This window comes from Mirounga leonina, unplaced genomic scaffold (genome assembly GCF_011800145.1).
Source record: "Mirounga leonina isolate KUSES-001 unplaced genomic scaffold, KU_Mleo_1.0 Mir_125, whole genome shotgun sequence".
NCBI lineage: Eukaryota > Metazoa > Chordata > Mammalia > Carnivora > Phocidae > Mirounga > Mirounga leonina.
Genome location: NW_023270305.1, coordinates 64,973,953 through 64,996,090, shown reverse-complemented (window position 1 = coordinate 64,996,090; position 22,138 = coordinate 64,973,953). Strand labels below are relative to the sequence as shown.

General features: G+C 50.2%; 1 long non-coding RNA gene and 1 other non-coding gene across 2 annotated transcripts; both read right to left on the bottom strand.

Annotated features, from left to right (window-relative positions):
• Positions 1-7,116: 7,116 nt before the first annotated feature.
• On the bottom strand, positions 7,117-7,223 carry LOC118008315. The gene has a single exon (XR_004678637.1). It is a non-coding gene; the product is annotated as a U6 spliceosomal RNA (small nuclear RNA).
• Positions 7,224-15,926: 8,703 nt separating this feature from the next.
• LOC118007469 lies at positions 15,927-21,844 on the bottom strand. Its single transcript, XR_004678421.1, has 3 exons — positions 21,801-21,844; positions 16,222-16,352; positions 15,927-15,986 (listed from the first exon to the last, which is right to left on the bottom strand). It is a non-coding gene; the product is annotated as an uncharacterized LOC118007469 (long non-coding RNA).
• Between the last annotated feature and the right edge of the window lie 294 nt (positions 21,845-22,138).

Below are 22,138 nucleotides of genomic sequence, written 5' to 3'. Positions count from 1 at the left end.
CGACAGCGGTTAGGTATTTATTATGGATCCAGTGTTTGTGTTCCTTCACATAGGTTTGTATTCCTTCTTACACTGAAGCCCTAACCCCCCATGCAACAGGATTTGGAGGTGGGGCCTTTGGGAATTTATTGGGTTCAGGTGCGGTCATGAAGGTGGGCCCCCCATAATAGGATTAGTGTTCTTGTCAGAAGAGGGAGAGACAAGAGCTCTCTCTCTCTTTGCCATGTGAGGACACAGCAAGAAGGTGGCCACCTGCAAGCCAGGAGGAGGCTCTCACCAAGAACGAATCAGCCAGCATCTAGATCTTAGACTTCCCCACCTCCAGAGCTCTGAGGGATCAGTGTCTGTTGTTCAAGCCGCCCAGTCTAGGGGATTCTGTGATGGCAGCCCTAGCTGACGAAGCCACTCTTCCACCCCGGTGGCCCCTCTGTGGAGAGGCAGCGGCCTGGTCAGACCTCCAGGCCCAAGCTGGACCAAGGCCAGCCCCACGCGGCACTCTCCACCCTCACCTTCAGCTTTGGTCACCTCTGGCTTCTGCCACAGGGGCTCCCACAGGGATGGGAAGGAGGCTACCTGCCCCCACGGCTGGCCCGCCCGAGTGCTGGCCCCCAACCCAGGAGCCTGCGTGGGCCCAGGGGACCCAGACTGGACCCCTGGCTAGCACAGGACACTGATCCACTGGGCTCCTTGAGGGGGGAGAGTAGGGCAACAGGCGTGAGGACAGTCCAGGCCGACTCTCCCTGCATTCTCCCGCTCGCTGTCTTACATTCCAGGAGTCCCTATGTGCCCTTCTCTGCCCCACTAAAGGCTCCTGTCCACCCGGCTGCCTGCGTGCCCTCCACTCCCCACTCACGTCTTACGCCTGCACAGGGGCACTGCGAGTGGGGAGCTGCCCGGGGAGGGGACTGTGGGTGCAAATTCCTCCTGCATTCCAAGGCTGAACCTATACCATCATGACAGTGTCTGTTGGTTTGGGTTTTAAGATTTATTTATTTGTCAGAGAGAGAGAGAGCACAAGCAGGAGGAGCGGCAGGCAGAGGGAGAAGGAGGCTCTCTGCTGTGCAAGGAGCCTGATGCGGGGCTCGATCCCAGGACCCCGGGATCATGACCTGAGCCAAAGACAGATGCTTAACGACTGAGCCACCCAGGTGCCCCAATGACTATTGATTTTGAACATCTAAAGGGTATAGGAGCTTACAGTTTACAAAGGGCTTCCTCCTACCGCATTTCATTGAATCCTCACAACAGGATGGTCTCTGTCTGTTTTACAGAGGACACCAAGGCTCTGGGGCTTGTTACACTCAGCACAGCACTGGCCCCCTACTCCGGGGCTGTGAACCAGCTAGCTGTCTCCTGACACACGGCCCCTGCTTGGCCAAGGATACCCTACTAACCCACAGGGACACCTTGTGCCTTCTTGCCTTTGAGCTCTTGTGTGGCCATTCTCCTGCTAGAAATGCCCTTACCCCTCTTTTCTGCTCCTTTAAATCCTGCCGGTCGTTCACAGCCCAGCTCGTGCCCTTCTGCTACTGGAAAGCCTTCCAGCACTAGGAGGGAACAAGCCTACTTACCGTGTTGCATGCAGAAGCAACACCACGGAGCTTCACAGCTGTGGCAGAGCCTGCTATTTGTCCCTCAACATTCATTCTCCCCTTCTTCCTCAGGAATGGAACCCCTGGATTTTAGTGGGGTACTTGGCTGCCCAGGCTCTATGTGGTTAGATGTAGCCAAGTTGTAGCCGACCGAGTATAAGCAGAGTGGCATTTATTACTCTGGGGAAGTATTCATATTCATTTTTCTGACCTCCTTTCCTACTTCCTGCCAGCTGGAATGTGAACACGATGTCTGGAGCTCGAGCAGCCATCTTAGACCTTAAAGGTGGATACCACGTGTCAGGATGGCACCACATCACGACCAAAGTAACTTGAGAAACTGATGGTCCTGTTGCTGCGCCACCATCCCTGGGCCCTTAACTTCCACACTTGGCTTATCTGAGGCAGTAATCAGTTTCCATCCTGTTTAGGCCACTATTGTTTGGGATGTTGTACACTTTCGCCAAACACAGTCCTGCCTGGTACCAAAACCCCCGTCAAGTAAGTGCTTATGGAGCACTTACTTTGTGTCAAGCGCAGGACAAGTCAGGATTTTTTAAGCTGGTTTTCACTTAGTTTTCACAGCAACCTTAAAGCTGGGTGCTAATACTAATTAATTAATTTTAGCTACAGCTCCCAAATGAGTTTTGTTCATTCCACAACATTTGTTGGTTCCTGCTACACGCTAGACACTGGGCAAGGCCTTGAGGATTCAGCAGTGAGCAAGATAAACTTGTCTTCCAAACACTGACAGTCTAGTGGGGGAAACAAGCAAATGGAAATAACCGTACAACGTGATGGTAATAATACTGTATCATCATTTTAAGATGCCATCAATTGTAAGATACACTGTTTTTTATGTACCATCAAGAAAAATAATACTGCCATGAAACTGAGACATGATGTCTTAATAACAGTCCCATGTGACACATGAACCAGTCACACCAACCTCTCATTACTGTGAAATTGTTTATTATCTACCCTAAGGGATTTCACAATTTCTCTGGGCTCCAGTTGCCTTGCTTCCTATGTGACAGTCCATCTTCTAGACAGATCTCAGTAATAAAATATAGCCCAGCTTTAACCATTGGTAGCTTCCTTTCCTCTCCCATAAAGCATGTGGTTATTGTTTTGGAGGGAGCACAGACTGTGGTTATTCCTCTGATGAATATTTGCTTCATTAATATCAAATTTATGCCCTGCTGCTCTGTTTCGTATCTTTCTTCCTCCTCAACAACGTTTTCATCTCTCTGTTGAATCCTAGCATCCTTGAAGGCACTTTGGATGGCAGTTAAACTCCACAAATAAAACACCCAAGAACGCACAAAACTCCTACCAAAGAGCTACAGCCGAGTTTATGCTCATGTACCTGGTGACTCCGATGTGGGACTGTCACCTGAGAAGCAGTGATCCTAAGATCCTTGGCTGTAAGCACAGCTGGGTCTCAGGGCTGTGAAGACGTGAAGGAAAAAAGAAAAAAAACAATGTATGTCTTCCAGAGCCTGGAGGAGAGAGGAATGGGGGAACGACTGCTCAGTGTGCATGCGGCTTCCTTCCGGGGTGATGAAAATGTTCCAGCACTAGACAATGCGGATGGCTGCACAGTGTGGATGTATTAAATGCTGCTGGATTGTACGCTTGAAAATGATTAAAATGGTAAATTTTATTTTATGTGTATTTTACCACAATTTCTTTAAAGTATGTTTTAGGGGGGCCTGGGTGGCTCAGTCGTTAAGCGTCTGCCTTCGGCTCAGGTCATGATCCCGGGGTCCTGGGATCGAGCCCCACATCAGGCTCCCCGCTCAGCGAGGAGTCTGCTTCTCCCTTTGTCTGCCGCTCCCCCTGCTTGTGCTCGCTCTCTGACAAATAAATGAAATCTTAAAAAAATAATAAAGTAAAAATTAAAATAAAAGTATGCCTTAGGCTGCTACCATTTTCATCAAATCTTACTCAAAACTAACTTTCAAGCCCTGTTCTAAGTACATGATCTGCCGAATCCATTGCGATCCCAACAACAGCCTCTACCACAGCTCATCACAATCGCTACCATCTATTGACCATGGGCCCATCAATGGCTCAGTAAGGACTTTACAGGCCCCAGTCTGCTCACCCCTCCTTACAAGCCCCATCGTTCAGACTGTTCTGCCTTAACGCTCGTTCTGAAGATACACACGTGTTCCCATAGGACGGCCATGAGGCTTCACTTTTGCTCATGTGTGATTTCACCCTGGCCAGCGGTCTGTTTCTGCACATAGAGGTTACTGGACACAAGGACACCCACTCGTCCATGTCGGCTCTGTGGCTGCTTTCGCACCAGGATGGCAGAGTTGGATTGCTGCAGCAGGGGCCGTGTGGCTCAGCAAAGCTGAAAGCATTATGTGGCCTTTGAAGAAAAAGTTTGCTGAGCCCTGTGTTGTGTGAACCCAGAAAACTGTGCCCCGCTGAGCTGTGCAGACAGAACACGTGCACTCTCCCGGAAGAGGGATGGTCCGTAGGCAGTGACGATGCAGTGCTAGAGAGGGGACTGCTGTGCACAGAGTCCCCAGGAGGGCTGATGGGATCAAGAAAGGCTTCCCCAGGTGCAGAACCACCCTCGCTGCCGGGCTCCACAGTTAGGCGAGAGGACAGAGGCCCAGAGGCAGGGCAAGCCCCAGAGTCCATTCCTTGCCCCCTGTGCCCACCTTGGGGCTGCATTTCCCTGTGGCTCTGTCCCTGATTCAGGGGCACCAGCCATCACTTCTGGGTCCTGGGTTCAGGACTCAACCCACAACAGACCCTTTCTACTCTGTTCCGTGGGACACATCCATGCGTCCTTTCTCCCAGAAGATTCAGGAACATCAGACTAATCTCAGCAGGGCAAACTCTCCTTTGGTTCATCCACTGGGCAGCGGGCCAACCATCTCTAGCCCTTTGGGTTTCTCAAGTGGGAGTCAAGCACCAGTCCATCACCCCATAGTGCATAGTGCCGGGATCCCATCCTCATCTCCCTGAGAAGCTCCGATGAAGCCCCCACTTGAGCTTGATGTGAGAGGCAGGTACCTTCCACACCTCTTCCTCACAGAGGAGGAATCTGGCCTTCAATAAATCAACCCTTTCCCCAGATTCTCCAACAAACTGACCCTCCACCCCAAAAAAGGGCTGAAAGATTTGTAAAACAAGCTTAAAATTGTTTCCTTATAAAATTGGCCATTTGTTTCCAGTGACTCTGGGAACTGATACCTATCATCTTAAGCTCTCAGCAGAAACTTCCACCCTGTTTCACCACCTCCTCAGACCTGAGGAGCTGGAGACCAAACAGCTCTTCCCAGACAGCCTCCCCGACTGCCCGGTCAGAGAGAGGTCTCCAAGAGAAAGAGGCCTCCTGGCTTGGCCCCCAACAAGGTCCTGCCTGCTCTGGGGACACGTCTACTGTTAGCAGATAGTTGTGTGGTGCAGAAGGAAGCCCGACAGGCCTGGCGTATTGCCACTTCCTTGATCTGTGTGACCTTACACAAACTTTTGAGCTGAGCTTTATTTTCATCATAAAATGAAGATACAAAGTAATAATAATACAGTCCCAATTTCCCAGAGTCATTGTCAGAATTAAATGTGTGGAGTATAACCCAAGTGGATCCAATGACTTCATTCAGCTCCTGGACAACAAGTCTCAACTGAAGGCTCCTGGGCAGCCCCAGGCCTCTGGGAATGGAAAGGATGGGGGTCTTGCCCTCAGAGGGTTTACCATCTGGTTGGGCAGAGAATATGCACGTGGCTGAAAACAGAAACGACAACCCACATCGGGTAAAGCCACAGGGAAGATTCACATGTTGGTCATGGGCTCCTAGTCAAGTCAGAGGCACAGTATAACTCAGTAGAAGAAGAATGCTGATTTGGGACCGCCTCTTAGAGGAGGTGGGCCTGGGGCAGGGCCCCAACAGTAAGATTGAACTGGGGGGCTGGGTGGGATGGGGGAAGAGGAGTGAAATTTCTCCTGGTGGTGTTCCTAAGAAGGCCCGAAAAAGTGTGCATGGTGAGGGCGCCTGGGTGGCTCAGTCGGTTAAGCGTCTGCCTTCGGCTCAGGTTATGATCCCAAGTGTCCTGCGATCGAGCCCCGCATCGGGCTCCCTGCTCAGCGGGGAGCCTGCTTCTCCCTCTCCCATTCCCCCTGCTTGTGTTCCCTCTCTCGCTGTCTCTCTCTGTCAAATAAATAAAATCTTAAAAAAAAAAAAAAAATGCGTGGTGAACAGAATTACACCTTTGCCCCACGTGTTTATGTATTTAGAGTCACAAAACAGATGGCAAAGTAATGCAGGGACTGGTGGTCCTCTGAGCAACTTTGATGGCTCATTAGAATTACCTGAGCAGCTTTAAGCACGACTGAGGCCTGGGTCCTCCCCCAAGAGACTCCCGCATGCTTGCTTTGGGGTTTGACCTGGGCATTGGGATTTTGAAAGCACCCAGGGGATTCTAATGTGCAGCCAGGGTTCAGGACCATTGCTAGCCTCTCAAACTTCAATGGGAGCAGTCTGGCTTCTGTTTAAAAAAAAAAAAAAGTGCTAAAAGCGAAAACAACTTTATTTTTAAATGCCAAAATGCCAGGGTGGGGTGGTGGTGTGAAATGCCCGCACTACCTTTGCCTGCCTCCAGCCACTGCCCCCACATTCTTCCAGCTGCTTCAATAAATCCAAGCTCCGGCTCAAAAGGCTTCTTTCCCTTTCTGGAAAATTCTATTCCCAGGAAACTCCCTCCTAACTGTGGATGCATCTTGTTCTTAGCGCTTTGCTATGCGTGTCAAAGCGCTCTGATCCTCCAGCATCATGCAGTTTTGTTCAAATGCCATCAAATTGCAAAGAATTTTCCAGAAGGGCCAGAGGAGCCCTTCCCAAGGAGGCCACTGCAGCAGCAGAGGCCAAGGGGAACGTGCACTGGACTCGGGAGCCAAGATCCCCCCCGGCCCAAGTTCTGACATGACCACTAACTGGCTGCCCCTCTGAGCCTGAGTTTCCACATCTGTGAAATGGGGGAGGCCTGGGTGACCCCATGTTCCTCCTCACCCTGGCTCTCTGACACTTCACAAGCCGCTCCAAGCTGAACACAGCGGGGTCTGAGTGCGGCTCACCTCCAGGCTCTGCCTCCTGGGGCTTCCGCCAAGCCCTGGGCCTCTTGCCCAGCGAGCAGCGGGCACAAGGGGCCTTCACAGAGTCTCTGCGTGGTTCTCCTGAGGAGCAGGGGCGGGGAGGCAGGGAGCCTCGCAGACCTAACACAAGGCCTCGTCTGTGTCCAGGCTGAGGGAGGAGTGGACTTGAGCCGCCCATGGGGACGCTACCTTGCCTCTGGATTTTTCCGTGGCCTTTTTTAGAGCCTTTCATTTGATCATTCAATAACCCCTCAGCGGTGGAGACCGATGAGGACAATTAGCTCCATTTCCCATTGAGGAAGCTGAGGAGCTGAGGCTCGATGAGGCAAAGTGGGGCTGGAGGATGCCATGTGTCAGAGCAATCAAGAGCATCTGCTGCTCGGACGTTTAAACTGCTTTTTAAAAAAAAAAAAAATGGAATACTTCACGAATTGGCATGTCCTCTTTGCACAGGGGCCATGCTAACTTTCTCTGTATGGGTCCAATTATAGTCTGCGTGCTGCCAAAGCGAGCAGCCATTTAAACTTTCTAACCCTCAGTTTTCGCACCTAAAAAAGTAAATACTCTTAACTGCTCTGGTAGGCCTGCCCACACTCTGTGGGGTGGGAGGCTCGGGGACACCTTTGGTCATGAGGTGGGTCCCAGGAGTCAAGTCAGTGCAAAGGCAGGGCCCTGAGAGATCCATGAGAGGCCAAGCGGTGTTCTACAACTTTCTGTCTTTCGTCTCCTATCATCCTCACAACAGCCCTGTCTGTCAGGCACTCTTGGCCCCATTTCGCAGAGGGAGAATCAGAGGCTGAGAGTCCACACCCAGGGGCCAAACTCAGTTCCAAGTTACGTTCTTCCACTACGCTGTGCTGCCCCTTGGATGTGGGTGTAGCTCAAGAGGCAAGTTCTCATTCTGTTATCCCCTCTGTCCAGACAGATAGATGGACAGACAGCCTGCAGGACGTGGTCAGGCTCAGCCCTAGGTACCGTCACAGGCAAAGAAACCAGGGAAGGAAACTGCTGAATTTGAGAAATTTATACTTTGAAATCATCCCCTTCCTCAGACCAGAGGGAGTCTTCACAGAGAAATTTTATAGGGATTAAAGAGTTCCATACTTTTTAATAACCTAGGAAAACTAGAAGAGACTTAAACATTCATCAGATCTCTAGAGGAAGAATGTCTTTTATTAAACTTGGAAATCACTGATAAAAATCACAAAGGAGCGATTAGCGGGTCTGACTACAGAAAAGTATAAATTTTCTGCATTAAAAAAATGACTGAAAAGGGACAAGTGGGGAGAAATATTGGCAGCAAATAAGGGAGATAAAACTATCTGGTTTTATGTATTTATGTATTTATACTCTGCCTCCTTCCTAAACAGGTGTGAGGAGGGTATATTACATAAAGAGCTCATAAAAACTGAAAGTTTAAAAACCAACAAAGAGCCTTATAGATAGATGGGCAGGGGCATGAAGAAGGCACTTACATAAAACAAATTATAACCAGTAAACAGATTTACAGAAAAATGTCCAGCCTAGCTAATCACCAGAGAAAGGCAACATCAAATAGAAAAAACAAAACATTTCTGTTGACACCCAGCTGGCACATGAGTGTGATCACAATTACACCCCATCATTCTTGAGGACAATCCTATGTTGATAGGTACCGAGAACTACAAAAATATTTCTTCTCTTCAACAGAGTAATCTTACCACTGGGGATTTTTGCCGAAGATTCTAAAATGGGGAAAGCGTGACGTGCACAAAGATGCCCACTGCAACATTAGGAAACAAGCTTAAAATTGAAAATGGCTGACTGAACTTTGCCCCACCCACTCAAGGAAATCCAACGCAGCTTTTATAAAAGAAGTTCACAGAGACTTATGGCGAATAAAATGCCTACAACAAAATGTTAAGTTTAAAAAGCTGGTAAAAATAAATATATAAATAAAATAAAAACCAGGATAAATATTTGGAGTATTCATAATATATAATTCATACTATGAATATAGCTATGTGAAAAAATACACCCATGCAAATAGGAGAAAGGCACATCTGTCCCCAACACGGTCAGACCCTGGGGTGAGGGTACAGACAGAGACCACATACCAAATGCCTAAATGCTAAAGAAATAATTATCTATGAAATAGTTATGAAGTTAATTTAATAACTAATAATTTGCATTAATATAAATTGAATGTAAATATGAAATATTTATTAAATATTAAATTATTGACTAATTCAAGCTAACAAACTGTCACATAAAATGTCAAATATCCTCTTACCTTGTGATGAGTTAAGAGGCCTATTGTCATCCCTAGAACAACCACTACGAAAATAACAAACACAGTTGAAAAACCAACAAAGAAAATGGTAGCTACTTAATACAAAAGGAGTCAGGAAAGGAGAAACAGGAACAAAACAGACATGAGACCTATCAAAAAGGTAAATGTAAATCCAATTATATCAGTAATTACTAGTACAGACTGAATGCTTGTGTCCCCCCGGAATCCACATGTTGAAACCCTACCTCCCAATGTGATGGTATTTGGAGGTGGCGCCTTCTGGAGGCAATTGGGTTTAGATGAGGTCATGAGGGTGGGGCCTCCATGATGGGATTAGTGTCTCCATAAATAGAGGGAAACCAAATCTCTCTCCCTGCCCGGTGAGAAGGGAGAGAAAAGGCAGCTATCTACCAGCCAGGAAGAGGAACTGAATGGGCCACCACCTGGATCTTGGACTTCCAGCCTCCAGAACTGTGAGCAATAACTGTTGTTTAAGCCACCCGGACTATAGTGTTTCCTTATAGCAGCCCGAGCTACTGAGACAATGGCGCTGAATCAGAGCGGCTCTGTTCATAATAGCACCAAACTAGAAATTACTCAAATGTCATCAACTAGTGAACAGATACACAATGGAATACTAACCAGCAATTAAAAAGAAACAAACTACTGACGCATGCTATAACACAGATAAACCTCAAATACATTACGCTAAGTGAAAGAAGTCAGGAGTGAAAGACTCCGTGTTGTAGGATTCCATCTATACGATGCGTCCCAAACAGGCACATCCAGAGGGGCCGGCTGGGGCGGACAGTGTAACAGGAGTGGACTGCAAATGGCCACAACAGTTCTTTGGAGGGGGTGATGGAAATGTCCTAACACTAGAGTATGATGATGGTTATGGTGATGCACAACTCTGTACACGTATTAAAAAATCACTGAATGCAGCATTTCAAATGGGTGAAATTTATGGTACACAAATTATCCCTCAATAAAGCAGTTTCTTTAATATGCTAAAATTTAAAATATTTGTACTGCAAATGATACTCTCAAGAAGGTGAAAAGATGACCCACTGAATGGAATAAAATATTTGCAAATCATCTATCTGCTCAGGGACCTGGATCCAGAGTATATAAAGAACACTTATAATTCAATAAAAAGATAACCCAATATAAAAATGAGCAAATGAGCAAAAGAGCAAAACAGACATTTCTCCAAAGAAGATCTGCAAATGGCCAAGGAGCACATGAAAAGATGTTCAATACAGCTATGAACAGGACAATGTTGCCGCCTTCCTGGAGCAGCTGGGAGGAGAGAGGACAAACAAATACATTTCAGAAAGCATGCATGTCTGTCTCCTCGAGGCCAGAAATATGCCTGGCTTCTTCTCCTTCTAAAGCTTTCTCTGCCTCATACAGGGAGGCACCTATAGATTATGAATAGACTCTGTGTTTTAATGGATCAGTCCTTGAAGAAATCCACCCAAATAACACTATGAGATTTGACTCCACAAGGAGCATTCCTGCAGTAGGAGGGGAGACACTTTTTTTTTTTTTAGTGGACACCGTTTATTGAGCATTTTCCAAGGGCTTGACCCTTCCCCTACTAATTCTCACTGTATCCTCATACCAGCCATCTAAAGAAAGTAGAACTGTTTTTACCATTTCACAGATGAGGAAACTGAGAAACAAAAGCTTGAAGGCTCCCACGTGACAGAGTCAGACGAGATCGGGCGCGTTCAGGGTGGTATGGCCAGTAGACCCATGTGACAGAGTCAGAATTCAAACCCAGGTTGGACCGACTCCATCACCTACTGGTCTAGTTACTCAGCCACACAGGTGGCTGAAAATGGTGGGAAGAACCAGATCAGAAGAATTTTAGTTAGCTGGGAGGTAGAAGGGAACAGCACATTGTTTTCTCATCCCTACAATGAGGAGTTGGTATACAAAACATCCTTGGTGAGTCTCTTTGTCCTTCGTAAAGATAACCATACAGGTTATTTCAGAATAGGAATTCCTTCAGGAGACAGCCTGACTCCTCTCAGAATCCTTAGCTGTGCTTGTGTGGGGTTCTGCTCCATTTTCTCTTATTAAGTAGGTATCGTGAGTTCAAGATAAATATTATCTCTTCCTGCTTACATGGCTTCATAACACGTGGTGATCATTTCATGCTGTACACATGTATCAACTCATTCTGTTGTACACCATCTCCTCCTTGGGGACCTTGCTCATTTCCACTGTGTTTTCCATGATTCATTCATAGTCCTCTTTATCCTGGAACACCTTTTCGTCTGTCTAGGAGTCTCAATTGTCTCCCAGAATCCTGGATTTAGAAGGAAGATCTAGTGTGCAAATACTGATGGACTTTTCCCTTTGAACTTCAAACATGTACATATAGCTTCCTGCTCTGTCGTTGTCCATTGGGACTGCTCTAACAAGATACTACAGACCGGGTGCTTATAAAAGCATCAGTTCTTACAGTTCTGGAGGCTAGAAGTTGAAGATCAAGGTGCCAACATGGTTGCTTTCTCCTGAGATCCCTCTTCCTAGTTCATAGCCGGTATATTCTTGCTGAATCCTCACATGGTGGAAGCGGAGGGGAGACACTTTTGGTCATACCCGTTCATGCATGCATGCATTCATTCATTCACTCAACAGGTTGTTTGAGCCTCCTGTATTAGTTAAACCATCTTTGTCTGCCAGTAATAGGAACCTAATTTAAACTGGCTCAAGCATAAAAAGGAATTTGTTGGCTAAAGTAACTAAAAATGGACAAGGGTGGCTTAATCCAGGTGTGCAAACAGCATCATCAGGAATTTCCGTCTCGGACCAGTCTTGCTCTGGTTAGCTCCTTTCTTGAGGGAGTGCTCCCTTTGTGAAGGCAAATGGCTGCTGATGGCCCCAGAATCTCATCTTCCAGTTCAACACCCCATGGACAGTGGGCTTTTCCTCCCCAGCCCTGACTCTCCCTTCCAAGGTTCCCTCTGCCCTTTTCCCCCAGAAGTCCTGCCTGGATTCCTACTGGGTTGATGAGTCCTGACTTAGCCCTGACTCATGACTGGGTTGGGGGTCAGCCCTGTCCAAAGCTCAAGGACCGAGAGCGGGGGAAAGGGTGGCTCCTAGAAGAAAACTGAGGTGCTGGTGCAGAGGCAGGAGAACAGATGCCTCATAAACCAACCAAAATAACCCGTGTCCCTACACCCTTTGGTACCAGGCCTATCAATCACTGTCTTATCTTACATATATAATGCATATAGAATATGACTGAGAAAATACTGTGGAAATTCAGAAGGGGGGATTATCTTTCTGTAGAGGGAATCAAGGACCAACTAATGGAGGAAGTAACATATGAGCTTGACTGATGGATGAGTGAAATTTTGTACATGTATCCATGAGAAGGGGGCACTCCAGGCTGACCCAAGGTATGAAGGCAGCAGACTATAAATGGGGAAATTTAGTGGTTCCGTGTGGCCAGAACAGAGGCCCAGGAAGAGGAGCTGTGGCCTATGTGGGAGGAGGAGGGTGGGCATCGGACCTCAGATGCCAGGATAAAGAGCTCTAACTGACGTCGAGAAAGCAGGAAAGCACTGAAGGTTGTGATCAGGGCAGTGCTATCATCTGGGACATTAATCTGGTTGGATTTAATTTCATTTAAAAAGGTGGGGTGGGGGGGAGAATGGAGAGCAACCAATTAAGAGACTCCAGAAGTGGTCTATGCAAAAAGCATCAATAATCTGAATGTCCCAATGGCACCTCCAACCCAGCATGTCCAAGACAGAAGCCAGCCGGCTTCACCTTCCCCACACCACTTCTCTGCCTGTGTCCCTTGTCCTAGTGGATAGCATCTGCACCCCCACAAGGCAGCCTGGAATCTTCCCTCTTCCATATCCCCCACAACAGACTTATCTACAAATCCAGTCGGTTTTTCCTCCTAAATATTTCTGAATGTACTTGTCTTGTTCCTCTGCACCACCTTTCTCCTCCATCTGTTGCTTGGAAGGCTTCTACAGCCTCCTAACTGGCCTCCCTGCCTCCAACTGGTCCCCTTTCAATGTTTCGGTGCTCTACACAGTAGCCAGAGTCCTCTACTTAAGTGACAGCCAGCTGGGGACTCCCCACCGACCAACCCCTTTCAGGACATGGTCTCAGCCTCACATCTTCCTGCCCCCCCACCCACATCCTCCCTCCCCTCCCCCCACCATTCCAAGCTGCTCTCTGTGCACCAAATGTAGCAGGACCTCTTTCCCCTCTGGACCTTTGCACATGCTGCTTCCTCTGCTCTCCCCCTTTTTTCTCTGTTCCTGCTCTAGGAGCTGGAGGGAACATGCTGAGGAGGCAGAGGAACAAGAGAAAGGGGTTGGGAGAGAGCTGGGAGCCTGGTGGACACACTCCTGTCTGCCCAGCGCTTGCCTTCACAGCAGCCCCCCTTTTGTGGGGGTCAGCCCTGTCACACTCAGCTGTGTGAGGCAACATCTTACGAGGTCCTGCCTCCCTCCCACAGTTGTCCACCCTCCTGGCCCCAGCTCTGCATTCCAGCTTGCAGGAAGGGGGGATGGAGGAAGTGTAGGGCAAGCAAATTCCTTTTAAAGAAGTAACACAGAAGTTGCACGCATCCCTTTCATTCCATTCCATCAGTAAAAATGTCATCGTACTTCGCTGCAAAATAGAGTCTCTAGTTGGTTGGACTTGTGCCGTTACTAAAAAGTTCCATTCCTAAAAAGAAAAAGGGGGAGGATGGCTCCTGGGGGAATCACGGTTTCTGCCACACACCCCTGAGAGCCACCAGAGTCTCCTTCCAGGGCCTGACTCTAAATCTGGGGGGGTTGGAGGCCCGCCTACGTGGGGACTGTATCAGGTACAGTAGCAAACCACCCCCAAAACCTACTGGCTCACAATAGAAGCACGGTCTCGGCTCATGGTTTGTAGGTCAGCAGTTTGGCTGGGCTCAGTTGCCAGTTCTTCCACTGGTCTTGCCTGGGGTCATGCATGCCGCCGTAGTCACCTGATGCTTTGATTAGGGCTGGGTGGTCCAGCACGTTCTCGCTCACGTGTCCAGCAGTCGGCAAGCTTAAGGCTGACAGACCTCTGCTCTCCATGTGGCCTCTTCAGCAGCCAGCTCAGGCCCACCCACATCATGGACTCTGCCTTCCCACCGTGGCCAAAGAGAGGGCAATCCTCAGGCACAAGTGAGTTTCAAGCCTCTGCTGACATTTGCTAAAGTCCCATTGGCCAAAATAAGTCACATTGCCAAGCTTGGATTCACGGGAGGAGAGACAACTTCACCTCTTGATGGGAAGAGCAATAAAGCGACATTGCTAAGGCACATGGGAGGGATTAGTCATAACATCTGCACGAAGAGTCTTCAGAGGTGACCTCAGGCTCCACCCAGAGAACAAGGAATGTCTTTCTTTGCTCATGCAGGCTCTCGGGGCCCCCCAAAAAAGGTTCTCCAGAGCCTCGGGGAACGGGTTCTTCTTTTTTCTCAGAGTACATATGACCTCGCCCTGTGTCTGAAGAGCTGCCAGGAGCCAAGGCAGTCTCCGGAAGTAGGAGTTCCTTCCCTGTCTCTAGTGAGCTGCGAGGTCTCCCTCGTGGCACCTCTTTCCCCTCTGTGCCTGCTCCATTTTCCTCTCTGTGGGTTGCTTTACTCCTGTCGGCCTCCAGGAGCAGCTCCCTCGCAATCTCTGCTCACCCTGGGCATCGCCCCCAGCACCCTTTCCCCTTCTGGCCCTGCTGTTAGCTGGGTCCCGCTCCCCGTTTCCCAATTCCAGAAAGTAGCCCTACCACTGGCCAGCTTGTATCTTCAGTCCACCCCATGGTGGGTGGCAGGCCAGCCTGTGGACTGGAGCTGGGCCTGTGTCTGGAGCTCAGATGCCCACAGCTCATCCAGTAACCTAGAGAGGTGGGGAGGGGGGCAGGGAGGGAGCACTCTAGTGGGTGGCATATGCCCCCCCTCCCCGGCAAAGATACGTCCATGTCCTGATCTTGGAACCTGTGAATGGGAACTTCTATGGAGGAAGGGACTCTGCAGATGTGACTGAGGATCTTGAAATGAAATCATCCTGAATTATTCAGGTGGGCACTAAATCCAATAACAAGCATCCTTACGAGAAACATATGGAGGAGAAGACAGACACAGAGGAAAGCCATGTGAAGATGGAGGCAGAGATTGGAATTATGCAGCCACAAGCCAAGGAACACTGGGAGCCACCAGCAGCTAGAGGGCATGAGGAACGACTCTCCCCCCGGAGCCTCTGGAGGGCGTGTGGCCCCGAAAACACCTTGATTTCACCTGAGTGTGGCCCTGACAATACCTTAAATTCTAGCCTCCCAAACCGTGAGAGAATAAAGTTCTGTTATTTTAGGTCACCAAATTGTGGTCAGTCGTTACAGCAGCTCTAGGGAATGAAAAGAGGCTCATTGCTCAAAACCCAGCCACGTGGGAGCAGAACCTGGAGTAAGACCATTTCCCTGAGAAGACCGTGCAATCGTACAGGGCGGACCTCCTTCCCCTACCAGTGTGTAGACCCTCTGCTCTTTCCCTCCAAGGCCTGAGAGGTGCAAGGCAAGCAGGCCTGCACCCCAGCGTACTACCCCTACATTAACACCCACACGCTTCCGATTGGCCTCGGGAGTAAAAGGAGGGAGCAAGGTGGAACAGTAGTTCACCAGAGGGTCATAGGATCCTGGGAAGTGTCGTGCTTGGTCAGCCGTGTCTGAGGAAACAGAGACCTGAGTGGCCTTTCACAGGCTGGGGGAAGGATCCAGGGACGGAGAGGAGGCCTGAAGAGTCCCATCCTTCATGCCAAGCACACCAGACTTCAGCTCACACAGATCAGAGAGTCATGGGAGGTTAGGACCAGAAGGGACCTTGGTGTTTAGTCCCTCACTGCGACAAAGAGGCAGAAGGCAGAGGGAGGAATGACTTACCAGCGCCCCCCACAGGGGTCTCTGCTCACCGAATCCAACCCTGTCCTCTTCCTATGTGTCCGGTACTCCACGCGGTGCCCTAGGCAGAGACAAATATTTTGCCTTTATTCACGTCTCAACACGTGGTAAAACGTCTCTTCTACTTTTCAGTTCCCGTGCCCCCTCCCTTCTTCCCAGGACATGGTGGCTTCTGAACCCTTGTTCCCACCAAGCGCAGCCGAGGAAATGGGGCGGCCGCTCTGCTGAGCAGACAGGAAGGATAACCCGAGGAGCACTGGTCGTCCAGCCTGGCCGGACCGCGGCACCCCGCCTACCTCTGTACGGCCTTGGCCTCTGGGGGTGCACGGGGGGCCCCTGGCAGCCTGGTTCCAAGTTCATTCGGGCAGGAAAACCAGAAGCCACAGGCAGTAAAGAGCCATCCATCTGAATATGGTCATTCTGTTTTCTAAGAGCAAGGAAGAAAAAAGTTTGAATTACCTGATTTTTATTAAGGATGGGAACAGATGTTAAGTATAACTAATCTTTTAAGATGAATTTCAGTTGATATTTTCGATAAATAATGCTGCCTTTTATCGATTTTTCTCTGTCCTGCCTAAAGTTTTGTATATATTATCCTACTTAATCAATTTTTTTATTTTATTTATTTATTTGAGAAAGAGAGCACACAAGCAGGGGGGGAGCGGCAGAGGGAGACGCAGCTTCCCGCTGAGAAAGGAGCCCGACACGGGGCTTGATCCCAGGATCCTGGGATCACGACTCCAGCAGAAGGCAGACACATAATGGAGTGAGCCACCCAGGCGCCTCTATCCTACTTAATCTTAACAACAATGCCGTGGTTAGGTTATCATTAACCCTGCCTGCCCTCGCATTTTGTAGACTAGAAGCCTGAGGCTCAGAGGTCAAAGCTGCCTGACCCCTAGACCATTCTCTTTCCACCACAGCATTCGGCTCCTCTGACTAGAAAGGAGGAAGGAAGAACAAAAAGGAATGAGAAAAGCTGTGGAGGAGGACATGAGAGACCAAGGAAGAAGTGGGGGGAGACACGCACAGGTGGAAAGCAGGGAGAGGGAGAAAAACCCGCAAGGGTTCTGCGAAGTTGCAGAAACTCTCCTCTCCGTCACCTCTACGCAGACCGTGTGCTGGAGAAGGTGACCCCTGCCCGCGGCCACACCCGTTAGCCAGCGAACCCCTGTTCACAGCTCTTCAACAGCTCCTCATCCTCCGGCCTTCTGAGATTCCAAAGTGAATGGGAAAAGCCACAACAATCCACCGGGTAAAGAACTCTTTGGGCTGCCGCCTCCATGCTCAGAATAATGTCACACTGGAAAAGAGATGGAATCAAGCGGAGGGGCAGCTCCCGCCCCTGGGCTAATGCACATGGGATCGCGTTCGCCCTAGTGCCACAGGGCAGCTGGGAAGGCTGTCGTGGACACTCTTCTGCCCCTCCTTCCAGACTCTTCCTAAGCACCCCCAATCCCACCCTGGTATCCTACACCTCCCCCTACCCCTGTGATAACGACAGTCTCGATACGCCCTGGCGCTGTGTCTTGCGAGAAAGCATCTAGATGGATGAAGCAGGGCAGGCTCAGGTCCCACTCTGTGTATGTGGAAGGCCAGGCCAGGGCTGGGAAGACCACAGGGGGTCGGTCCACATGAGAGCCGGTCCACGTCTGATGCTCTCTGGGACTTCCAGAGCATACAGAGGGCCCTCCCACAGCCTGTAAGCCAATCCCTTCATTTAATCAAGGAAACTGAGGGTCAGAGAGGTGAGGGCAGGAGCCCAAGGTCCCGCTGTCTGCACAGTTGCCCAGAGCCGGGAGCCCGGAGCCCAGCGCTCAGCCCAGGCCCTCCCCACTGGCAGCCAGACTCTCCCCCGGCCCCCCGCGCCCAGCGAGCCAGCGGGCGCCTCACATGTGATTATAATTACTGTGGGCTTGGCCTGAGCCCAGCCATACCGCGAGCACATCCAGGCCTGGTCGCTGGCCAAGTTTCCATCTGGGTAGAAAAATGAACAAGTTCAAGGGATGCATGTTAATCCCAAACACCCAAGCAGGAAGGACTGGGGAGAGGGGGAGAGGGCTGGTCAGGATCTCTCGGGGCACTGTCAGCCCACCAAGAGCTCCCAAGACGAGCCCGGGAGGCAGAATGCTCCCAGCCAGCAGAGACTCGGCTGTGTGCCCATGAGGGGACCAGGGCTGCCCGCCTGTTGAGCACTATGGTTCAAGAGCCATCTCAAGATCGCTTGCGGTTATAAAGCCTGCTGGCTCCCGGGCCCAAGATGGAACTGAGCTGGCAAGATGTGGCCGGTGGGCCCCACAGCAGCCACCCCTCCTCACTCGGCTCCTTCCTTGTACTAAGCATTTCCCACAGTCTTTGCGTCCCCATCCTCTCCTTCAGCAGCACCATCCCCTACCACAGATGGGGAAACTGAGGCACGAAGATGCAGGGACTGGCCTGAGGCCAGGTAGCCATTGAGGAGCCAGGATGGGTAGAAGATAGGCCTGTGGCAGCCAGTCTGGCTGGCAGCCAGCCTCCCTCCTGAGGCTCTTGAGCTTTGAGGACAGCCTGGGCTGTATCTAGGACTCCCCTGCTTTCAGCTGGGGCCCACTGCCATGCCTAGTGCCTGAAGACTTACTTCATGAGCTATTTAGCTTGAGTACGGCTCCCCTCACAGCTTGCCTCAGCTCCCAGGCACCACCATCTGCAAGCTGTGCTTGGTTCAGGCCTCCGGGAATGCAAGGCTTTCGAACTTTGACCTATGTTATATGTGCAACTCTCCCTTTAGGGGCTTATAACAGGTTAAATAGGTATTAAGAGAGCCACCACTCTCTGCCTCAGAAGCAAAGGAGTTACTTAGCTGGAATTTTACTAATACCATGTGATGTGCTAAAAACCCTATGAAGGACAACAGCCATCAATTAAATATCAACTGTCAGGTGGGAAAGAGCTATGGCTCCCAAAGGGAACAATGAACTTTCTGATTGCTGATGCCCCTGAGGGGATACAATTCCTCAGAAAAATGAGGTCTACCTCAGATAAATGTGCTTATTTACACCAGCTTCTAGACTGGCCGAGGATAGTCCAGGGCCTGCAGCCAGGCATCTGAGCAAAGAGGCAAGCTCCAGAGTGCAGTTTCTTGCCGACTTGGGGATTTACGGGCTTCCTGGACAGGCCAAGCAGCCTCAGTTTCAAGGCCAGCAGCTGGGCCAGGAGGTTGGCCAAGGTTTTTTCAGAGGCTTTGCAAACAGTTGGGCCCTTGGGGAAAATGGCTTTGAAACACGGGGCTGTTATCTGGTCTTCCATCTCCTCTAGAGTCAAAGCCACAGCAGGGGCATTTTCTTCACTGAGGCGGGGGTAGGAGCCATGGGGGAGAGATGGGGAGGCAGAACGAGGAAATGAAGCATTATTCTCAAAAGGTCATCTCTTTAGTTTTTCTACTTTCAAAAGGCCCCGATGATCACTTTGTGTTTAAGCCAATCTTGCTTTTTCAAAGAAACGAAGAAAGGAAAAGATGTTTTTCCAGGTCTAATTATAAAAGCCGTAAGGCTGGAAAGATCTGGAGAAAACATCTGTCTCCTGGTTGTACATCCACTAGGTGTACACCAAAGCCCATGGGCAGGGGTAGGTCTGTGAATAACCTGCCAGGGGCAGCTCTATCAGCAGTCTGGGGGCCCCCAATCTCAAGACGCCCCCCTCCCTCAGTTTATCCACATCCCCATCGCTGGAACTAATGTCCAATTCTTCTTTTCGGTCCTCATGGGAACTGGAAAATGGTCAAGAGACTAGAAGCACTAGTGATTGGAGTCCTTATAATCCGAAGGGAGACAGGTTGGGGGGCTCTGTCACCCCAGGATACTGAGTCCTGGAAGCCTGCACCGCCAGCATGAAAGGGCAAGGCCCAGAGGTGGGCTGCCCCGCCGGCCTTGCTGTCCCCCTGTCCCAGCAGGCCTGCCATCTGCACATGGCTGCTGGAAGGGCTTCTTCCTAAGCACACGGGCTCGGTCTTCTGGTCTTGTGCAGACCAAGAAAAACAGAGTGGGTGTCCCTGGATTTCCTGTTTAAAAAGTGCTGGTGGGGGGGTGGGGGAAGTTGGGGTCTAGAGAAACCATCTCATTCCCTCCCCCATCTATCAAAACCACAAATCTCAACCTTCCCAAGGTGAGGAGGGGTGGGCTGCTGGGGTCAGGGAGCGGGTGTCTGGCAGGAGTGGCCGGCCTCTGGCGGGCACCCCCCGCCCCCCGACCAGCTCTGACAAGCTCTGAGCGCTGAAACCAGGCCCCAGGGGACCCCCATCACCCTGCAGCAAATCTCTCCCTGCTCTCAGCAGCTCACAGCCCTGGCTACTCAGGAGGACGTTTTCGAAACACTGGCAATAGAGATAAGAAGCAGGTGGCAGGAGAGGCCTGAGAGCTGGAGTCGGGCCCAGGGAGGGAAGCAGGCTCCCTGTTGAGAGAGCCAGAGGCACCCAGACCCCCGCCGGAGCTCACCCTCACTTTGATACTGTGCCGAGTCAGGGTCCTTGGCCTGGCCAGTGATTCACTGGTCAGAATCCGTGCTCCCCTGAGCAGCCTGAGCTTAGGCACTGCCTGCACGCCCAGCGAACTCCTGCAGAGTGGCCCAGAGATTGGCCCAGTCACCCAGTGCTTGCAAGCGTCGGACATGTGGCCTGAGGGCACTCGGTAAATATCTGCAGAAAGAATGATATGCTGTATTGCTGCTCCTATTTGAGCTGTGACCAGTGCCCCAGGGATGGCATCTCAGAGGCAGAAAGGACAACCAGGCGTTGGGCTTGGAGGGGCTTGGGCGTCTGGGTGGCTCAGTCGTTAAGCGTCTGCCTTCAGCTCAGGTCATGATCCCAGGGTCCTGGGATCGAGCCCCGCATCGGGCTCCCTGCTCAGTGGGAAGCCTGCTTCTCCCTCTCCCACTCCCCCTGCTTGTGTTCCCTCTCTCGCTGTCTCTCTCTGTCAAATAAATAAAATCTTTAAAAAAAAAAAAAAATACACGGAGGGGTTTGGTTAGGTGCAGGTGGCCTGCACGGTAAAAATCGGATGACCTGAGCTCTTGACTGGTCTGAGTGTTTCTAGGAAAGTCATTCAACAATAACAAAAATAATACTAATAATACTAGGTATTACAGTGTGCAGAGGAGGGAGTCTCTTCTAACAGAGGCTCCAGACAGTGGTTTCAAGGTCACCTCTGGGATCCCTTGGAAACCTTAGGAATAACCAGAACAGTCCAGCCTGCTTCCCTGCGACTCAAGAAGCCCCCCAAAAGTGTGGGCTGTTTCAGGGTTCTGGGTCAGACCCTCTTTGAATCCCAGCCCCTTGAACTCCCGCCTCTAAAGACAAATCCCACAGCCCCCGCTAGCTCTTCATCCCTCACACATTCCATGGATGATCTTTGGTCCCTCTCTCAGCCTGGACAAACAGAATGAAACAGGGCATCCGGCCACTACCCAGTCCAGCCACGCTGCTCTCTGGGGGCAGGAACCTTAAGAGGAATCCCAGCTCCAGCCAAGGAAAACATGAGTCCGGGCTGTCTAAGCCAGGTGGCTTCTCCCCCCACCTTCCGTTCCCCTGCCCCCATCCTTGGGAGCCAATGAGTAGTTTGGGTAACCCTGAGACCCGGCCCCCCCCCCCCCCCCCCCGGCCTCCCGTACTGCCTGCAGCCAGCAGGGGCTTCTTTCTGTGTGTCTCTGTATCTTCGTGTGGCCTGACTGGACTGAGGGCCCTCCCTATTTCAACATAACTAATTACATCTGCAAAACCCTATTTCCAAATAAGGTCACCCTGTGAGGTTCTAGGTGGATGTGAATTTTAGGGGGACACTACTTGACCCAGGACACCAATGTTGAATTCAACTTTATCTGATCACTGAAGTCCATGACCCCTCACCCATCCGATTTTGGCTTCCAAGATTCTGTGGCTGTTGTCTGTTCTTCTGTTGTCTTTGTCCTTTTATTTTCATTTTGGAGGTGCTTGAGGTAGGAGCTACGGTAAAAAGAAACCAGAGAGATGAATCTTAATTCTTTAATTACACTTTAATTCTTTAATAACACTTTCTTTAATCCAATATATCTAAAATATTTCTACATGTAATCAATGTAGAAAATTATTATTTTTTTTTTAAAGATTTTCTATTTATTTGACAGAGAGATACAGCGAGAGAGGGAACACAAGCAGGGGGAGTGGGAGAAGGAGAAGCAGGCCTCCTGCCGAGCAGGGAGCCCGAT